The 20,403-nt window shown below is 38.3% G+C and overlaps 1 protein-coding gene across 6 annotated transcripts in view; it reads left to right on the top strand.

The window, feature by feature from the left end:
* CWF19L2 (CWF19 like cell cycle control factor 2) overlaps positions 1 to 19,948 on the top strand; it is a 166,228-nt gene extending 146,280 nt beyond the window's left edge. The window contains exons 19-21 of one of the 6 annotated variants that reach the window (XR_010580985.2): positions 15,913 to 16,015; positions 17,092 to 17,300; positions 19,916 to 19,948. The gene's annotated coding sequence lies outside the window, so the exon portion shown is untranslated. Of the gene's footprint in view, positions 1 to 15,912; positions 16,016 to 17,091; positions 17,944 to 19,915 lie in introns of those variants that run through there. The other 5 variants (XR_010580986.2, XR_012423663.1, XR_012423665.1 and 2 more) reach the window with 5 other exon arrangements.
* The last annotated feature ends 455 nt before the right edge of the window (positions 19,949 to 20,403 follow it).

Below are 20,403 nucleotides of genomic sequence, written 5' to 3'. Positions count from 1 at the left end.
ATTTGCATATGTTGAACCAGCCTTGCATCCCAGGGATTAAGCTGACCTGATTGTGGTGGATAAAGTTTTTGATGTGCTGCTGGATTTGGTTTGCCAGGATCTTATTGAGGATTTTCACATCAATGCAAAATGTCAATGTCAGGGATATTGGCCTAAAATTCTCTTTTTTTTATTGTGTCTCTGCCAGGGTTTGGTACCAGGATGATACTGGCCTCATAAAATGAGTTAGGGAGGATTCCCTCTTTTTCTATTGATTGGAATAGTTTCGGAAGAAATGGTACCGGAATTCGGCTGTGAATCTCTCTGGTCCTGGACTCTTTTTGGTTGGCAGGCTATTAATTATTGCCTTAATTTCAGAACTTGTTACTGGTCTATTCGGAGATTGAACTTCTTCCTGGTTTAGTCTTGGAAGGGTGTATGTGTCCAGGAATTTATCAATTTCTTCTAGATTTTCTAGTTTATTTGAGTAGAGGTGTTTATAGTATTCTCTGATGGTAGTTTGTATTTCTGTGGGATCGGTGGCGATACCCCCTTTATCATTTTTTATTACGTCTATTTGATTCTTCTCTCTTTTCTTCTTCATTAGTCTTGCTAGCAGTCTATCAATTTTGTTGATCTTTTCAAAAAACCAGCTCCTGGATTCATTGATTTTTTGAAGGGTTTTTGTGTCTCTATCTCTTTCGGTTCTGCTCTGATCTTAGTTATTTCTTGCCTTCTGCTGACTTTTGAATTTGTTTGCTGTTGCTTCTCTAGTTCTTTTAATTGTGGTGTTAGTGTGTCGATTTTTTATCTTTCCTGCTTTCTCTTGTGGGCATTTATTTCCCTCTACACACTGCTTTAAATGTGTCCCAGAGATTCTAGTACATTGTGTCTTTGTTCCCACTGGTTTCAAAGAACATCTTTATTTCTGCCTTCATTTCGTTATGTACCCAGTAGACATTCAGGACCACAGTGTTCAGTTTCCACGTAGTTGTGCGATTCTGAATGAGTTTCTTAATCCTGAGTTCTAATTTGATTGCACTGTGGTCTGAGAGACAGTTTGTTGTGATTTCTGTTCTTTTATATTTGCTGAGGAGTGCTTTACTTCCAAATAGGTGGTCAGTTTTAGAATAAGTGTGATGTGGTGCTGAGAAGAATGTATATTCTGTTGATTTGGGGTGGAGAGTTCTGTAGATGTCTATTAGATCTGCTTGGTGCAGAGCTGAGTTCAAGTCTTGAATATCCCTGTTAACCTGTCTCGTTGATCTGTCTAATATTGACAGTGGGGTGTTAAAGTCTCCCATTATTATTGTGTGGGAGTCTAAGTCTCTTTGTAGGTCTCTAAGGACTTGCTTTATGAATCTGGGTGCTCCTGTATTGGGTGCATATATATTTAGAATAGTTAGCTCTTGTTGAATTGATCCCTTTACCATTATGTAATGGCCTTCTTTGTCTCTTTTGATCTTTCTTGGTTTAAAGTCTATTTTATCAGAGATTAGGATTGCAACCCCTGCTTTTTTTTTGCTTTCCATTTGCTTGGTAGATCTTCCTCCATCCCTTTATTTTGAGCCTATGTGTGTCTCTGCACATGAGATGGGTCTCCTGAATACAGCACAGTGATGGGTCTTGACTCTTTATCCAATTTGCCAGTCTGTGTCTTTTAATTGGGGCATTTAGCCCATTTACATTTAAGGTTAATATTGTCATATGTGAATTTGATGCTGCCATTTTGATGTTAGCTGGTTATTTTGCCCGTTAATTGATGCAATTTCTCCATAGCATCGATGGTCTTTACAATTTGGCATGTTTTTGCAGTGGCTGGTACCAGTTGTTTCTTTATGTGTTTGGTGCTTCCTTCAGGAGCTCTCGTAAGACAGGCCTGGTGGTGACAAAATCTCTCAGCATTTGCTTGTCTGTAAGGGATTTTATTTCTCCTCCACTTATGAAGCTTAGTTTGGCTGGATATGAAATTCTAGGTTGAAAATTCTTTCCTTTAAGAATGTTGAATATTGGCCCCCACTCTCTTCTGGCTTGTAGGGTTTCTGCCGAGAGATCTGCTGTTAGTCTGATGGACTTTCCTTTCTGGGTAACCTGACCTTCCTTTCCAGCTGCCCTTAACATTTTTTTCTTCATTTCAGCCTTGGTAAATCTGCTGATTATGTGTTTTGCGGTTGCTCTTTTCAGGGAGTATCTTTGCGGTGTTCTCTGTATTTCCTGAATTTGAAGGTTGGCCTGCCTTGCTGGGTTCAGGAAGTTCTCCTGGATAATATCCTGAAAAGTGTTTTCCAACTTGGTTCCAATCTCCCCATCACTTTCAGGTATACCAGCCAAACGTAGATTTGGTCTTTTCACATAGTCCCATATTTCTTGGAGGCTTTGTTCATTTCTTTTTACTCTTTTTTCTCTAACCTTGCCTTCTCACTTTATTTCATTAATTTGATCTTCAATCACTGATACCCTTTCTTCCACTTGATGGAATTGGCTACTGAAGCTTGTGCATGCGGCACGAAGTTCTCGTGCCATGGTTTTCAGCTCCATCAGGTCATTTAAGTTCTTCTCTATACAGATTATTCTAGTTAGCCATTCGTCTAACTTTTTTTCAAAGTTTTTAGCCTCCTTGCGATGGGTTCGAACATGTTCCCTTTAGCTCGGAGAAGTTTGTTATTACCGACCTTCCGAAGCCTACTTCTGTCAACTCATCAAAGTCATTCTCTGTCCAGCTTTGTTCCATTGCTGGCGAGGAGCTGCAATCCTTTGGAGGAGAAGAGGTGCTCAGATTTTTAGAATTTTCAGTTTTTCTGCTGGTTTCTCCCCGTCTTTGTGATTTTATCTACCTTTGGTCTTTGATGTTGGTGACCTACAGATGGGGTTTTGTGTAGATGTCCTTTTTGTTGATGTTGATGCTATTCCTTTCTGTTTGTTAGTTTTCCTTCCAATGGTCAGGTCCCTCAGCTGAAGGTCTGTTGGAGTTTGCTGGAGACCCTGTTTACCTGGGTATCACCAGCAGATGCTGCAGAGCAGCAAATATTGCAAAACAGCAAACATTGCTGCTTGATCCTTCCTCTGGAAGCTTTGTCCCAGAGGGGCACCCATCTATATGAGGTGTCTGTTGGCCCCTACTGGGAGATGTCTCCCAGTTAGGCTACAAGGGGGGCAGGGACCCACTTGAGGATGCAGTCTGTCTGTTCTCAGAACTCAAATGCCATGTTGCGAGAACCACTTCTCTCTTCAGAGCTGTCAGACAGGGATGTTTAAGTCTGCAGAAGTTGTATGCTGCCTTTTGTTCAGCTAAGCCCTGTCCACAGAGGTGGAGTGTAGAGGCAGTAGGCCTTGCTGAGCTGCACTGGGTTCCACCTAGTTGAGCTTCCCGGCTGCTCTCTTTACCTACTCAAGCCTCAGCAAAGTCAGACGCCCCTCCCCCAGCCAGGCTGCCACCTCACAGTTTGATCTCACACTGCTGCGCTAGCAGTGAGCATGGCTCCGAGGGCGTGAGACCCACCAAGTCAGGCATGGGAGAGAATCTCTTTGTCTGCCTGTTGCTAAGACCTTGGGAAAAGTGCAGTATTTGGGTGGGAGTGTCCCGTTTTTCCAGGTACAATCTGTCACAGCTTCCCTTGGGTAGGAAAGGGAATTCCCTGACCCCTTGTGCTTCCTGGGTGAGGCGATGCCCCACCCTGCTTCAGCTAGCTCTCCTTGGGCTGCACCCACTGTCCAGCCAGTCCCACTGAGATGAACCAGGTACCTTGGTTGGAAATGCAGAAATCACCCATCTTCTGCATTGATCCCACTAGGAGCTGCAGACCAGAGCTGTTCCTATTTGGCCATCTTGTTATATCTTTTATGTATATGTTTTTTAATTGCTTACCTACAAAAAATATTCTTTGGAGAAATTATTCAAGTTCCCAAATGCAATTACCCTTGCTCTGTGTAGAAATAGGCTTTTTAAATTTTTTTTTGCATGTTATTGAATATTCATGTATATGCTGTAATGAATTGCAATTGAATTTAAAACATTATGTCTAGATAGGCTTTCCTAGACCCCCTCCATGTATAAAAGTGATGGAAGGACAGTGGTTTTAACTCATATACATGCACACACAATTTCACATATATTCATTTATCCATAAATATGCATATACACATACATTAAAAGTATAAAACTACAAAGGCAAAGAAACCTGGACTAAATATTCACCTGAAATACGTCACACAAGTTTTTATCTTTAACATGTAAAGAATTCATTAATCTGAAAGAAAAACACACTGGTAAATAATAGGCAGATACAGCCAGGAGTGGTGGCTCACACCTGTAATCCCAGCAATTTGGGAGGCTGAGGCAGGCGGATCACAAGGTCAGGAGATCGAGACCATCCTGGCTAACATGGTAAAACCCCGTCTCTACTAAAAAATAAAAAAAAATTAGCCGAGTGTGGTGGTGGGCGCCTGTAGTCCCAGCTACTCGGGAGGCTGTGGGCAGGAGAATGGCGTGAACCTGGGAGGCGAAGCTCGCAGTGAGCCAAGATTGTGCCACTGCACTCGCACCTGGGCGACAGAGAGAGACTCCGTCTCAGGGAAAAAAAAAAAAAAAAAAGAATAGGCAGATACTTAACAGAAGAAGTAAAAATGACTAATACACATAAAATTAGTTCTGTGTAATTGATCACCAAAAATTTTTATGAAATACACATCAAACAATGACATCCCATTTTTGTCTTAAGATTTTAAAATTACAGTCTTGCTGGTGAAAATGCATGATACACAAGCTTCTGGTGGGAGTGTAACTTGGTACAACCTTTTGTAAAGCACTTTTGACATAAAGTATCAAAAGTCTCAAAATTATTTATAACCTCTCGTTCTCTATTTCGACTTCTTAGCATCTAGCCAAGTAAAATCTTAATAAGATATAGTAAAAAAAATTGTTTATAAAAATATTCATTAATGTTTAGTATTGAAAACACCAAAAAATTTTGTAACAATAAATTGATTAAATTAATTGGGGTGCATTCATAATTTGAAATGTTATACAGCTATTAAAAACTCAAATTTTGAAGGTCTTAGGTACTTGAAAAAATTCTCATTAAAAATTTGAACAAACAAAGGCCATACCTGACAAACCCACAGCTAACATACTGAATGGGGAAAAGTTGAAAGCCTTTTCTCTAAGAACTGGAATAAGACAGGATGCCTACTTTCACCACTCCTCTTCAACAAAATAATGAAACTCCTAGCCAGAGAAATCAGGCAAGAGAAAGAAGTAAAAGACATCCAAATTGGAAAAAAGAAAGTCATATTGTCACTTTTTGCAGATGATGTAATCTTATATTTAGAAAAACCAAAAGACTCCACTAAAACATCTTAGAACTGAAAAACAAATTAAGTAAAGTTGCAGTATACAAAATTAACATACAAAAATCAATCAGTAGTATTTCTGAACATCAATAATGACATAGCTGAAAAAGAAATCAAGAAGGCAATCACATTTACAATAGCTAAAAAAATAAAAATAAAAATACCTAGAAATAAATTTATCCAAGGAGGCAAAAGACCTCTACAAGAAATACTACAAAACAGTGATGAAAGAAATTGAAAAGGACACAAACAAATGTAAAGACAGCCTATGCTCATGCATCAGAAGAATTATTGTTGTTAAAATGACCATACTGCCCAAAGTGATCTACAGTGTGATCCCTATCAAAATACCAGTGTCATTTTTCACAAAAATAAAAAAATGTCTGGCCAGGCACAGTGGCTCACACCTGTAATCCCAGCACTTTGGGAGGCCAAGGCAAGTGGATCGCCTGAGGTCAGGAGTTTGAGACCAGCCTGGCTAACATGGTGAAACCCCGTCTCTACTAAAAATACAAAAATTAGCCGGGTGCCATGGCAGGTGCCTGTAATCCCAGCTACTGGGGAGGCTGAGGTAGAAGAATCACTGGAACCTGGGAGGCAAAGGTTGCAGTGAGCCAAGATCTCACCACTGCACTCCAACCTGGTGGGCAGAGTGAGGCTCCATCTCAAAACAAAAACAAAAAATAAAACTTTTTTTTTTAATGTAAAATTCCTAAAATTTGTATGGAACTAAAAAAGAGCCAGAATAGCCAAAGAAATCCTGAGCAAAAAGAACAGAGCTAGAGGGATCATACTACCTGGCTTTAAAATGTATTGCAAGGCTACATAGTAACCAAAACAGCATGGTATTGGTATTAAAAAAACAGACAAATAGACCAATGAAACACAATAGAGAACTCAGGAATAAATCCACACATTTACAGCCAACTGACCTTTGGCAAAGCCATCAAGTACATACCTTGGGAAAAGGACACCCTCTATAATAAAATGGTGCTGGGAAAACTGGATAACCATATGTAGAAGAACAAAACAGGACCCTATCTCCCTCTTTATATAAAAATCAATTCAAGATGGATTAAAAACTTAAGACCCAAAACTATAAACCTACTAGAAAATAACATAAGAAAAACTCTTCAGGACATAGGTCTAGGCAAAGATTTTATGGCTAAGATCTCAAAATTACAGGCAAGGAAGCCAAAAATAGACAAGTAGGACTACATTAAATTAAAAAGCTGCACAGCAAAAGAAACAATCACCAGAATGAAAAGACAGCCTGTTGAATAAGAGAGAATATTTGCATACTCATTTCACAGGAGACTAATATCCAGAATATACAAGAAACTCAAACAACTCAACAGGAAAAAGAAAAGAAAACCCAAACAATCCCATTAAAAATGGGGTAAGGACATGAATGGACATTTCTCAAAAGTAGACATGCAGATGGCCTACAGTTGTATGAAAAAATGCTCACCATCACCAATCATCAGGGAAATGCAAATCGAAACCATAATGAGATATCATCTTACCCCAGTTAGAATGGCTATTACTAAAAAGACAAAAATAACAAATATTGGTGAGGATGTGGAGAAATGGAAACTCTTATACACTGTTAGTGGGAATGTAAATTAGCACAGCCTCTATGGAAAGCAGTATGAAGATTTCTCAAAAAAAACTAAAGATAGAACTACCATGCATCCAGCAATTCCAGTGCTCGGTATTATCCAAAGCAAAATAAACTGCATATCAAAGGGATACATGGAGTCTCATGTTTATCGCAGCACTATTCACTATAGCAAAGATATGGAATCAGCCCAAATGTCTATCAGTGAAGGAGTGGATAAAGAAAATGTCATATATATGCACAATGGAATACTATTCTACCATATAAAAGAATAAAATTGTATTATAGCAACATGGATGGAACGGGAGGTTAAGTGAAATCAGCAGGCACAGAAAGAAATATATTGCATATTATATGTGGGAGCTAAAAAGTTGATCACATGGAGGTAGACGGTGGAATGACAGATGCCAGAGACTGACAAGAGTATATGGGTAGGAGGGGGAGTGAAAGGAGTTTGGTTAATGGGTACAAACATATAGTTAGATAGAAGAAATAAGTTCTAATGTTCAATAGCAGAGTAGGGTTATCTATAGTTAACAACAATGTATTGTGTGTTTCAAAACAACCAAAACAGAGGACTTACAATGTATCCAACACATAAAAGTGACAAACACTTTGGTGATGGATACCCTAAGTAGCCTGACTTGATCATCACACATTCTGTGCATGTACCAAAATTTCACAAGTACCCCATAAATATGTACAAATGTAATGTATCAAAAATTTTTTTAATTGAAAAAATACAGAATACAGTTATGTACAGGGTACAATATAATACTAATTTTGGTCTCTTTATGTATATAATCATAAAGACCAGAAGGGAAGGCACCACAACTTCAACAGCGTTTATGTGATGAATTATAGATTATATTATACCTTTCTGTAGTTTATAAATTATTCAGTGCTTCTCATGTTTTACTGTATAATCACTAAGAAAGAATAGACATTTTTCACAAAGCAAACTCAGAGGCACCTAAGATATACTGAAAAGTATACAGACTCCCCAATTTATGATGGTTTGACTTATAATTTTTCAACTTTCTGATGGTATAAAAGTAATATGCATTCAGTAGGACATCAGTAAATTACATGAGATGTTTAACACTTCATTATGAAATAGGCTTTGTGAGCTGGGCGCAGTGGGTTACACCTGTAATCCCAGAACTTAGGGAGGCCAACGCAGGCGGATCACCTGCGGTGAGGAGTTTGAGACTAGCGTGGCCAACATGGTGAAACCCCATCTCTACTAAAAATACAGAAATTAGCTGGGCATGGTGGCACGTACCTGTAATCCCAGCTATTGGGGAGGCTGAGGCATGAGAATTGCTTGAATCCAGGAGATGGAGGTTGCAGTGAGCTGAGATCGTGCCATTGCACTCCAGCCTGGATGACAAGAGTGAAACTCCATCTCAAAACAACAAAAACAACAAACAAAAGTAAAATAGGCTTTGTGTTGGATGATTTTGCCCAATTGTTGGCTAATGTAAGTGTTCTGAGTGCATTTAATGTAGGCTAGGCTAAGCTATGATATTTGGTAGATTCGATGTATTAAGTGGATTTTCCACTTATTGACATACTAAAATTACAATGGGCTTATTGAGATGTAACCCCATCATACACCAAGGATCATCTGTATTTGAGGAATCAGCAAGCAATGACTTAAGCCAGTCAGCTCAGTGGTCCAGAGTAAGTTTCTCTTCTGGGCCTGATATTCTTATCTAGAAAAGAGCCATGGTAATTATACAGTTGTAATGTAAATTAAATTAAGGAAATGAGCCTTGCATACACTACGCATTCAATTATAGGACATTTCCCTATAACAACAAAATTTAAATTCTGGTTGTATTTTTTTGTCTTTTCCCCCTCATATAATATAGATAATAGTTTGCAAATACTTTTGTACTCCTGAATATAATCTTGCATCTTCAAACATAAGGGAAACATTTATTGGAATATTATAAAACCTTGATTTTGTAGTATTCTTTGTGTTCTCTTGGTTTTAATGGCTTGCCTATAAAAAATTACTAATTCATGCAGAAATTATTGTTTCTTACATGGAAAGAAGCATTGGAGAATGAAATGATAAGATATATTTGCTGTTGTAAAGGATATTTCACTCATACAACCAACAAATACACAAATGTATTAGGTTCCATAGAAAGAATAATACAATTTTAGAGTCCAGAAATTGCTTACATCTTACACAAAGATTATTCATCTGAATTTAAAATGACAATCACCAAATTTATGCAAAGGTTTTCTGTGAATTCTGGAGCTAAGAAAGAGAGTTAATGGTTTGGACTTTGCAATTGGGCTTCCTTCTATTTGCCATAGTTTATTAATTGAATAAGAATAAAGTCAACTTGGCAAATATTTATTTAGTACCCATTATAAGCAACAAACTGTGTTGGGAAGAGTGGAAATGTGAAGAAAATGGACTTTTAATCTTCAAGGAGATTAAAGTTTTATGAAGTTAAACTATGAAAAACTTATGTTAAAATATTTACTTACTATTTTAAAACAGCTAAATAACTTGCATACCATGTCAAAAGGATCTCAGAGGAATGAGAGGTAGTAGTTCAAACTTGGAAAATTGGAACTTCAAATGAGTCAATGAATAGAATTAGACCAGACAGAGAGCTACTGGGTATGATGTACTGGTTGTGTGAAATAGTGTGAGAAAAAGTGCAAAGGGAGACTATATACAAGGCATGTTTAGGGAACAACAAGTAAAGTATCTACAAAAGTCATTTGAAGGATTTTCAGGAGATAAGAATATCTTGAAATATTTGGGACAAATTTTTAAAAGTCTCAGAAGTCTAAGTAATTATGGCTTATTCCTGTGAATATTGTGGCATTAGTGCAGACTTTTTTTTTTTTTAAAGGTATCATCTACTTGAAGTAGTGTGTTAGGAAATTAATCTGGAAAGAAGTATATAAAATTCAAGAAGGTCATTTAGAAGGTCTTGTAGTCACATTGTTATAACGAAATAAAGGCTGGAGTAAGTGTTGCAATTTTGATCAAACATTCCACAGACTTACCAGTGTAAAGATGAATAAGCAATTGCTGGATGCAGTGGCTCATACCTGTAATCCCAGCACTCTGGGGCTGAGGCGGGTGGATTGTCTAAGCTCAGGAGTTGGAGAACAGCCTGGACAACGTGGCCAAACCCTGTCTCTACTAAAAATACAAAAAAATTAGCCAGGCGTGGTGGCACCAGCCTGTAATCCCTGCTACTGGGGCGGCTGAGGCACAAGAATCACTTAAAGCCGGGAGACAGAGGTTGCAGTGAGCTGAGATCGGACCACTGCACTCCAGTCTAGGCGACAGAGGGAGACTCTGTCTCCAAAAAGAAAAGAAAAAAAAAAAGGGGGGGCCGGCTGCAGTGGCTCATGCCTGTAATTCCAGCACTTTGGGAGGCCGAGGCGGGCAGATCATGAGGTCAAGAGATCGAGACCATCCTGGCTAACACGGTGAAACCCTATCTTTACTGAAAATACAAAAAATGAGCCAGGCATGGTGGTGGGTACCTGTAGTCCCAGCCACTCGGGAGGTTGAGGCAGGAGAATGGCGTGAGCCCGGGAGGCAGAGTTTGCAGTGAACTGAGATCGCACCACTGCACTCCAGCCTGGGGGACAGAGCGAGACTCCGTCTCCAAAAAAAAAAAAAAATGAAGGAACAAAAGATGAAGGAAGCCTGGGCAGCATAGTGAGACCTCATGTCTACAAAAAAAAAAAATTATCTGGGTTTGATGATGCACCCTGTAATCCTGGCTACTCAGGAGGCCAAGGTGGGAGGATTACTTAAGCCCAGGAAGTCAAGGCTGCAGTGAGCTGTGATTGCGCCACAGTACTCCAGCCTTGTCATAGAGTGAGACCCTGCCTAAAAAAGAAAAAGAAAAGAATAGAGTTACAGCACTTTTTCAGAGATGCTTATCTGTGCATTTTCTCTGATAAATGCAACATTTTCTCTCTCCAGGTAGGGAGAAATTAGAGCAGGCTTTTTCGTATGGTTTTCTTTTCTTTTTCTTTTCTTTTTTCTTTTTTTTTTGAGACGGAGACTCTGTCTCCAGGCTGCAGTGCAGTGGCCGGATCTCCACTCACTGCAATAATCTACGCCTCCCGGGTTCAAGCCATTCTCTTGCCTCAGCCTCCCGAGTAGCTGGGACTACAGGCGCCGGCCACTACACTTGGCTAATTTTTTGTATTTTTAGTAGAGATGGGTTTCACCATGTTAGTCAGGTTGGTCTCAATCTCCTGACCTTGTGATCTGCCCGCCTTGGCCTCCCAAAGTGCTGGGATTACAGGCATGAGCCACTGCGCCTGGCCCATATGGTTTTCTTAAAGAGCAGCAGTTAAATGAAATGAAATCTCTTACACTACTGTCTTTTATCATTTGTATTTTGTATTATTAAAATGGGCCAGTTTATAATGCTTGAGAAAGAATCCATGAACTATTGACCTAAACTAAACTGTAGACTCAGCTTTTGGACAGAAAAGGTTGATCTCTTCCCTGAGTTAAACATTCTTAGAAGTTCTTGGTCTTTTAAATATCTTTATAAAAATTGATAAAACAGGAATCTTTCAGCAGTAACTTTCAAATATAATCTCTGCTAGTAAAAAGGATGTTTTTTCCATGATTTATTGGTATCTCTCAACTCCAGAATCATCATCTAGGATTTATCTCTATGAAATATGCAGTAACAGAATTTATTGCATAGTTAATGTTTTCCATCAATCTTGCCTTTCAAATTGGAAGTCTCCATTAAGACATATTTTAATGATAAACAGTAAGACATGCCAACCTTTCTATCAGTTATTTTATATGTACTGAATATTGAGGTGTTGTTCATTTACACAATGATCATATTTCATTATAATTACTATCATTTAGTTCAACTCGATGTCAGACTGCCCTCTGGATGCCATATACAAATCAACCACTGAATAGAGTTGGATGTATTTTAGGCTTTTAAATGAAAGCTTTGTGGCAACCCACTTCAATTTATTTTGATTTTTCCACTAATCTATGAAGTCCTGTTTGGAAACATCATGGTATAACGTAAAAAGCATTGAGTATGGAGTGGTGTAGTAATATATTCATAATTATGTGGCTTTATGTACATTATTTAAATGCCCTGGTGTACATATTATGAGGCAGGCACAGTGCAAGACTCTGGGAATGGTACACAAAGAAGAGAGAACTTTGCTTGAAGATGCGCAGTTTAATGATAGTGGAGAGTGGAGGTATAGCAAGTAAGATCTTGGAAAGCTATTGAAATTAAATTAGATAACATGTATCCAGTGCACAGACCAACAAAGACAAGATTGTAACTATTGGTTCTCTCTTTACAAATGTTACCTATTTGGCGTCTTTATAGCAAACCCGATTTTATATAGTGATAATTTGGTAGAATTATTTACAATGTTCTGTCTTTACAAATGTTACTTATTTGGCTTCTTTATAGCAGACCCGATTTTATATAGTGATAATTTGGTAGAATTCTAAATTGCGTTGGTAAGTGGAGTTTTGCTGGACACAAAATCTTATTTAGGTCATGATGGTTTGAGTCTGAGCTATTCTGTCTATGCATTCTCCTTAATATGCAGTTTGAGTTTCACTGAAGAGAAGCAATTTTTCAAATATCTAATAGAATTTCCTGCTTATTTGAATTTAACAAATTAATCATCTGCTTTTCTTTTGAATGTAACTCAAGGGAATATGGAACAGGCATCCTTGAGATGTATTAAATTATTAGCTGGCATAATTTTTGAGAATGCCTGTATAACTATACAAGGTGTTCATAATACTCAAAGGATCTTAATTTTCTTGTAAGTAGGAAATAAACTGCTCATGTTTTTAGTCCTTAATATTTTAAACTCTTTATGGTCTAAATTTCATCTCAAATACTCTAAATGAAAACCAAATTGACCACTGGCAAATCAAGATGAAGGAAATTGAATGCCCATGATATCTTATGGTATTCTATTAGGAGATGAAGACTATTTTCTCTCAAGGGGTTTACTATAATTTAGTATTGAGGTATTCTTTGACTTCAAAGACCTGCCCCCAGTAAGACATAAGATATGAATAGCAAACCTCACTGTTTATTTATCTGGCACTTGAACTCAAAATGCGCCTGGGTCCCAAAGGAACTAGACATATATTAATACAAAATATAACCATGATTATATTAATAAACATTCATATTTATTCATATAAACATGCTATATTTAAAAATGCAATTTATGATGGAGAATCAAGTGTATTTACTCAGTGAAAGAAAAGCATGGAATATATATTTGTGCATATGTAAGTTTTATCTACCATATTTACTTATGCATCTCCCCTTTTAGAACCAATATTCTGCCTTTTAAATTATGATAATTGAACACAGTCATGCAATCCTCCCACCTCTGTCTTCTGAGTAGCTGGGACTACAGGCACAGGCCAATCATGCCCGGCTAATATTTAAAAAAAATTTTTTTTTAGATATGAGGTCTTGCTGTGTTGCCCAGGCTGGTCTCAAACGCCTGGGCTCAAGCGATGCCCCTGCCTGGGCCTCTCAAGGTGCTGGGATGAGCCACTGCACCTGTCCCTAGCAACATATTAAGGGTTGATCTTCTGAAATCTTTATAACATCAGGTAAAAAGCAGATAAGAGTGGGATTACCTGCACTTTTTGTGCTGAGCATTTAGTTCCCCTCTCTAGAAGAGTATCACTAGGATTTACAGTTTTTGTAAAACAAAACCAGTGTATTTCTACACAAACCAGTAACTCATCAAGGGAAATATCTGATAGGTATTTCCTTAACAAAATGATCAAACTTAGCATTTCCAACAGGATGAGATAAAATACCCTTTTTTACCTTTGAATGTGATACATGAGAAGCTCACAACATCACCTGTATAATATTCTGGAATTAAAAAAACGGAATCTACTCATCAGAAAACAATCCAAATTGTAAAACATACTGTAAAACAAGTAGCCTTTACTCATCAAAAATGTCATTGACATAAAAGACACAAGGGGCTGGTGAACTGATTAGATTAGGGAAAACTAAAGAAATATGACAGCTCAATTCAATGAGTGACTTTGGATTAATTCTTGGATAAGAAAAAGAAAACAAAAAAGCTATGAAAAGTACATTATTGAAACAATTGGGAAAATTTGAACATGGGCTTTATCTTAGATACTAAGTTTTTAAGAAAAAATCAGTGTTAAATTTCTTGAGTGTGATCATTGCATGGTAGTAGGTAGGTATGTAAGAGAATACTTCTTTCCTTTGGAGACACATGCTGAAGTATTTAGGGATGAAGTGTCAAAGTCTGCAAGTAACTCTCAAATGATTGAGAGAGAGAAAAAATAATATATATATATATATAAAGATAAAACAAATGAGAGGAAATATGCTAAAACTGGCAAATCTAGGGGAACAGCAAACAGAAGTTTAATGTATTATTCTTCTGACACTTCTGAATGTGTAAAATTTTTCAAAATAAAAAGTATGCAAAATGTATATACAAACCAGAGAAAATTAGATTGAGTACACAACATAAAGTTGTGTGAATTTGCTTGTTATTAATCATATCGTGCTTAATTCTCATTTTAGTAAGAGATATATGTATATATTTGAAACAGTTTCACTCTGCATCCAGGGTGGAGTGTAATGGCATGATCACGGCTCACTGCAGCCTTGATCTCTTGGCTCAAGCAATCCTCCCAGCTGAACCTCCCAAGTAGCTGGTTCTACAGGTGCACACCACCATTCCCAGCTTTTTTTTTTTTTTTTTTTTTTTTTTTTGGTAGAGATGGGGGTCTTGCTATGTTGCCCAGGCTGACCTAGAACTTGAGCTCAAGCAGTCTTCCTGCCTTGGCCTCCCAAAGTGCTAGGATCACAGCCATGAGCCACTGTGCCTGGATAAGAGACATTTTTAAATGTCATATTTTTAAACTGGATGAAAGCCATTGATAATATAACCTGCTTGCAGATATAATTCAAAGAGTCAATATAATGCCCTCACTGTAACATAAAAGAGAACAAAAGATTATATTCTTCGATAGGCTAATTCTGGGGCACAACTACACTATTAGAATGCCCCCACAAATTTCCCGAGTTTCCCCTAGAGGGTGTTACTGTCCCTGTAGTGAACAACTGGATTAACTGCTAGTGTAGCAGGGGTGTTACCCTGAGACATCACTGAGATTACAACATGACCATGCACGTTTACTGAAGGGGTAAGGAGCCCACGGAATATCAATCTGTATGCATTAATTGCCTGAGGGTTTTGAGGGTTTGGCTATATACTGAGGGATAATTAGGGGGTGAAGGAGTTACAGATGAAGTATAGAAAGGGCTACAGGGTGTGTTGGTTCCCATAGACTTTGTTTAAACTCATTGGAGGAATGAAGTCCTGGGTAAAAGCTGACAAATCTGGTTTTTTTTTTCCCTAGGGTTTCAGAAGGGGATGTAGACACCAATATGTTGTTTACTGATATGCTGACAACACAGCTGAATGCAATTTATTTTGTCTACATTGGTTTCTTAAAATTATACAATGGAGGAAATCTTTTCCCATGCCCTGGATGAAACGTGGCAGCTTATACTTTTCTGATTACTATTACTGTTACCTAATAGTGGGTAACTCTAAGTTGCCCTGATTCAGTAAGTGATTAATAAAATGTTCAGTCCAATATATTAGGAAATGCTTCATTCTGAGGTCAATAATTCTGTTCCCTTCCGATTCTTCAGTTAGAGCCTACAGTGGATGGTCCCCTACCCTCTCTGGAAGAGGATGTGGTTGACTTTTTTCTTTTTCATTTCCCTCCCGCTTTCCACTAGCTACCCATATTTCTGACTGCTCCAGAGGGAGTTATAACTTGGGGTGGAAACGCAGAAAAGAAGGGAAAGAGTGTCATTGAATAGGTCTTCAGATGACTTTAGTCTCTCTGGGTCCAGCAGATGTGGAAAGTGGATCATCCTGTGACTGTTTTCATGGTACTCTGGAGGTTCCCTGCTGGTCCCACTGGAAGTTCTCTGCAGGCCAGAGGTGAAAGAGGTAGAGGTGAGCTTTTGCCCTTTCCCTTTGGGGAATGGGTGGTTCTCACAGCACTCAGTGTCTTTCTCCAAACAAATATTTTTACAAATCCTCTCTGACTTTCCACTGCCTTGATTATTTTATGTCTTTGATGTGTCCTTGGAGTTGTCTAACTTCCTTTCAAAATATGCAACTCGTACTTTACTTTAGAGTTTTATCTATTTTATGATGGAGCCTCAGTGGAAACTCCCAATTTAACATTTCATTGTCCTTAAATTCCTGGGTAACAGTGCAGCGGTGCGAAGAAGCTAGAAGTGGTGAAGTCAAATTTAAATTTGATTTTAGATTTTATGACTAGCTTTGTGATCGTGGACAAGTCACTTAACCTATTTTTAAAATAAAAGTAACATATATTAATAGGGTTGATGTGGGATACAATAGGGTACCCTGTAAATCATTAAAGCTAGAATATAGTAAGTGCTCAGTAACTTGTAGTTATTACTGTTATCTTTCCCTTTTCTGTGAAGAACAATCTGCCACCTTCAGAGCTGGCAGATTTAGGAGATGAGAAGAAATTTTCTTGGAATGGATGTCAGTATTCTTATGGAAGGCCCCCAAACCATAGCAATGGTGAAACACCTTCTGTGGCTTCATAGGTAGCGGACGTGAACCCAGGAGCTGGCGTAGTAGAGGTGACAGGATCAACTATGAGAATCTGAGATATAACCCGGTGAGACTTTGTGGGAGCAAAGTCCTGCATGACCCTGCTGTGGAAAGTTCCAGTGAAATCTGTGTTATTACTGACAGTGAGCCCATCATCCCCACAGCCAGTGGTTCAAAGGGAAGAGAAGAGCATATCAGATTTCATAAGACATAGAATTATGTTTTCTCTTCTTACAAGAGAAACACTGAAATGATTAGAATGCTTTCAGTTGTAAGCAGAAGATATCTAAGAGTGAAATAAAGATTTTTAATTATCTAACATAGCAAGACGTATAGGCAACTGTTTGTGTTGGTACGCTGACTGCATGATGGTAAGGCCAGCCTCTCTGCAATTCTTTTAGCCTTCCATCTTGGTCACAAAATGTTTTCTGCCTTTCCAGGCATCAGGTCTTCATCAAAAGCAGGAAGAAGTGGGAAGAGTTGGTGTCAGTCACGTATATGCTTTTGTCAAGAAAGTTCAAGTGTTCTACAACCACCCCCTACGCTACTGAGACCTCTGTGTGTTTGCATCTTACTTATCAGGATGGTGTCGCAAGGCCACAACCACTAGCTGTGAGGGAGGTTGGGAAAGCCTCTCTGGTGGAGTTGGGTGAGTGTGAAGGAGTTTGGAACAGGGGTTGTGCATCATCTGCATTTGGGTGTGAACATCATTCTGGATACTTCAGAAAACCAAAACCCCGGCAAATCCAGGCAAGCTCCAGAAGTGCTCCCACAACTTAGAGTAATATGGATAAGAATGGTGAAAAGAAAATCAATATAGAATTACAGTTTAGAAATTCCAGAAGAAAAGACTGAGGCAGATGGAGGAGAAGCGACAATCAATTAAATAGTGACACAGGCTCCCTGAACTGAGGATAGATAATCAGATCAAAGGAGCTCACCGCATTTGAGGTAAAATTAATGAGTATTAGCTCGTCGTTGATACTGTTGAATTTCAAATTTTAAGAAGAAAAAATGTCTAATATCATCCATCCTGAGGAAACTATGTTATCAATATAAGAAGAAAAATCATGTAGGCATCAGATTTCTCCACAATATTAACAGTTAGAAAATGGAAACAACAGCTGCAGATTTTTGAGGGAAAAATATTGATTTAATAATTTCTAAACTCAAAGAAGACTTCACAAATAATTTTCACACATGCACAGGTTTTAACTACTTCATTTATATACTTTTATGAAAAATTACTCCCCAAATTTTTTAGGTTAAAAAGGAAATGCACCAAAAATAAACAATGAAATATATAATAGAAAAGAAGTGGCTGGGTGCACTGGCTCACGCATGTAATCCCAGGACTTTGGGAGACTGAAGAAGGTGGATCACCTGAGGTTAGGAGTTCGAGACCACTCTGGCCAACATGGTGAAACCCCGTCTCTGCTAAAAATACAAAAATTAGCTCGGGGTGGTGGTGTGCACATGTAATCCCAGCTACTCGGGAGGCTGAGGCAGGAGAATTGCTTGAATGCGGGAGGCAGAGGTTGTAGTGAGCAGAGATTGGGCCATTGCACTCCAGCCTGGGTGGCAGAGCAAGACTCCACCTCAAAAAAAATAAATAAATAAATAAAAATAAAAAGTTTATGTCTAGGTAACTGTTTTGGCTTTGAAATTTTATGACTTAAATATTCTCTAGAAAATATATAAAGTAATATAGATTAATATCTGAGATATTTAAAAGAAAAATTGTGAAATGTGGAGTGGGAGGATGGAAAAAGGGAGGAAATAAATCAGCTAAATTTTTGATCTTTCACCAGTAAAAAGACAAATAATGGAATAAAATTATTAATGTGGTATTAATAGACTCTTTCCTCTCCCCCAGCCCACATGAGAAAATGTTATCTTGTTTGCCAGACTTTCCCCTGCCTTATGTTACTGCCAAATTAGTTCCTGTATTTTGGTGACATATAATTGGAAGATGCACAGAAAAGGATGTGTCCAGAGATGCTGAAGGAGGAGGTTATAGATTGGGAGAAATGAGGGAGATAGGAAAAGTCAGAAGTTTCCCAGAATAGAGTGGATCGATTTGACAGTTTTTTCCCCCTTTGGGGTTTGACTTGGTGAGTAAGAAGCACAAGAGGTTGTGGGAGAGAACTGAATAGGAGAGGAAGGGAGATTCGGGATGTGTTCATGGGGGTTATGCATCAGAACCTTTTTACATCCTTTGAAATGTGAAAGTAGAAGATGCAACTCCTTTCTTAAGACTCTGTTGAGTCTTAAAGCAGAGTTAACATTCTGATGAACTTTGCTTTATGATGCTGTGCAGAGAAGGAATCACAAAGATTACAGCTTCACTAGGGTTACACCTGGAGGATTTGTCTAAAATTGTGGACTGAAAGCACAGCTTTCAGCTGATATTTAGAATAAAACCATTGCTTTGTCACTGGAGTCAAGAGCACATTATTACCAGACTTCACAATAACAGTGGCAAGGAGAGAAGCTCCAATAGCAGCTGGGATAACACCAGACATGCCCTGGTGGATGTGCTGAAATCTGAGTTGTAAATGATGTCTCATGGGGAGTGGATGTGTCAGCTGCAGAACTAAACTTACATAGTGCTATGCAACTTCACTAAATTTAGAAAGTCTAAAGGAATCCTTTACGACACAGTGCAATGAAAATTATGTTTTACTGCAGTTGCATAGATCCCCAGTTTCTCAAGTGGTTAGACCTCTGCAAATCCTCAGAGGAAACCAAAGCCAGATCTGGATAACTCAGAGCTTGGCTGACCAATCCTCATGCTGGAACTGGGTCCCACGGGGACATGGCGATGGCCAGATAGACTGAATTTTAGAATCACCTATAGGCTGTTTTCCAGAAATGGAAAGTAATGTGTCAGAGACTGAAGAAAATCACTTTACATTATGGTTAGAGAAAGTTCACAGTTGAACAGGATTTCGCATCAGAGGGATGTTTCCAGCCTAAAGTTTCTTAGGATCTGAAGAACTGAGCTTTATGTACAGGGTGAAACAGAGAGTGTGAACATTGAGTGGTGTTTGCTATACTCAGTGTGGTACAGAGACGGGCCACATGAGTCATCATTTCAATAGGGTGGCAGACATTATTTTATTTGGGATGATGGTAAGGAAGTGTATGTTCAATGATTTTTAAAATACTAAGTATAAGATAAAAATGCTAGTAGAGTCATTCTCACTAACTCTGTTAGAAAATTCCTGGAGTAAATTTTGGTTTGGTCATTTCTCTGTAAAGATTAATACCCACTGGGATCACCACCAGAAGAAACGAAAGAATGAAAACAGCAGCTACTAATGCCAGGAGGACAGAGCCCAAATAAGAAGAAACTCCATGTAGAGTGATAGCTGCAGGATGCTCTTTTTACCTTCCATCTATGGGATTTGGTCAGCCTTACAAGTAAGTGGGTACCAAGTGGTAACTACATGAAAGAGGGTAGAGAACAAATAGAAAATTGGGGTGACCAATAATGCTTAAAATGTTACATGGTGTCAGTTATAATTTGCATTAATGCTGCCTCCTATTTAATATATATTGATAGAAACTGCAGTAGGAGATTCTAAAAATGGGATAAAATGGAACCACAATATGAAATTCTAAAAATAGAATTTTAAAATGAAATTTTAAAAATTCTGAAAAATGGCTCTGAGGGTGCAATCACCAGTTTCATGTAGTGTTAAGCACACAAGCTTTGACAAGCTATAAGACCTGGGAAAATGTATCTC

The sequence above is a fragment of the Macaca fascicularis genome, chromosome 14, assembly GCF_037993035.2.
Source record: "Macaca fascicularis isolate 582-1 chromosome 14, T2T-MFA8v1.1".
Classification (NCBI taxonomy): domain Eukaryota; kingdom Metazoa; phylum Chordata; class Mammalia; order Primates; family Cercopithecidae; genus Macaca; species Macaca fascicularis.
The sequence above is the reverse complement of the archived record's forward strand: the minus strand, read 5'-3'. Positions and strand labels throughout refer to the sequence as shown.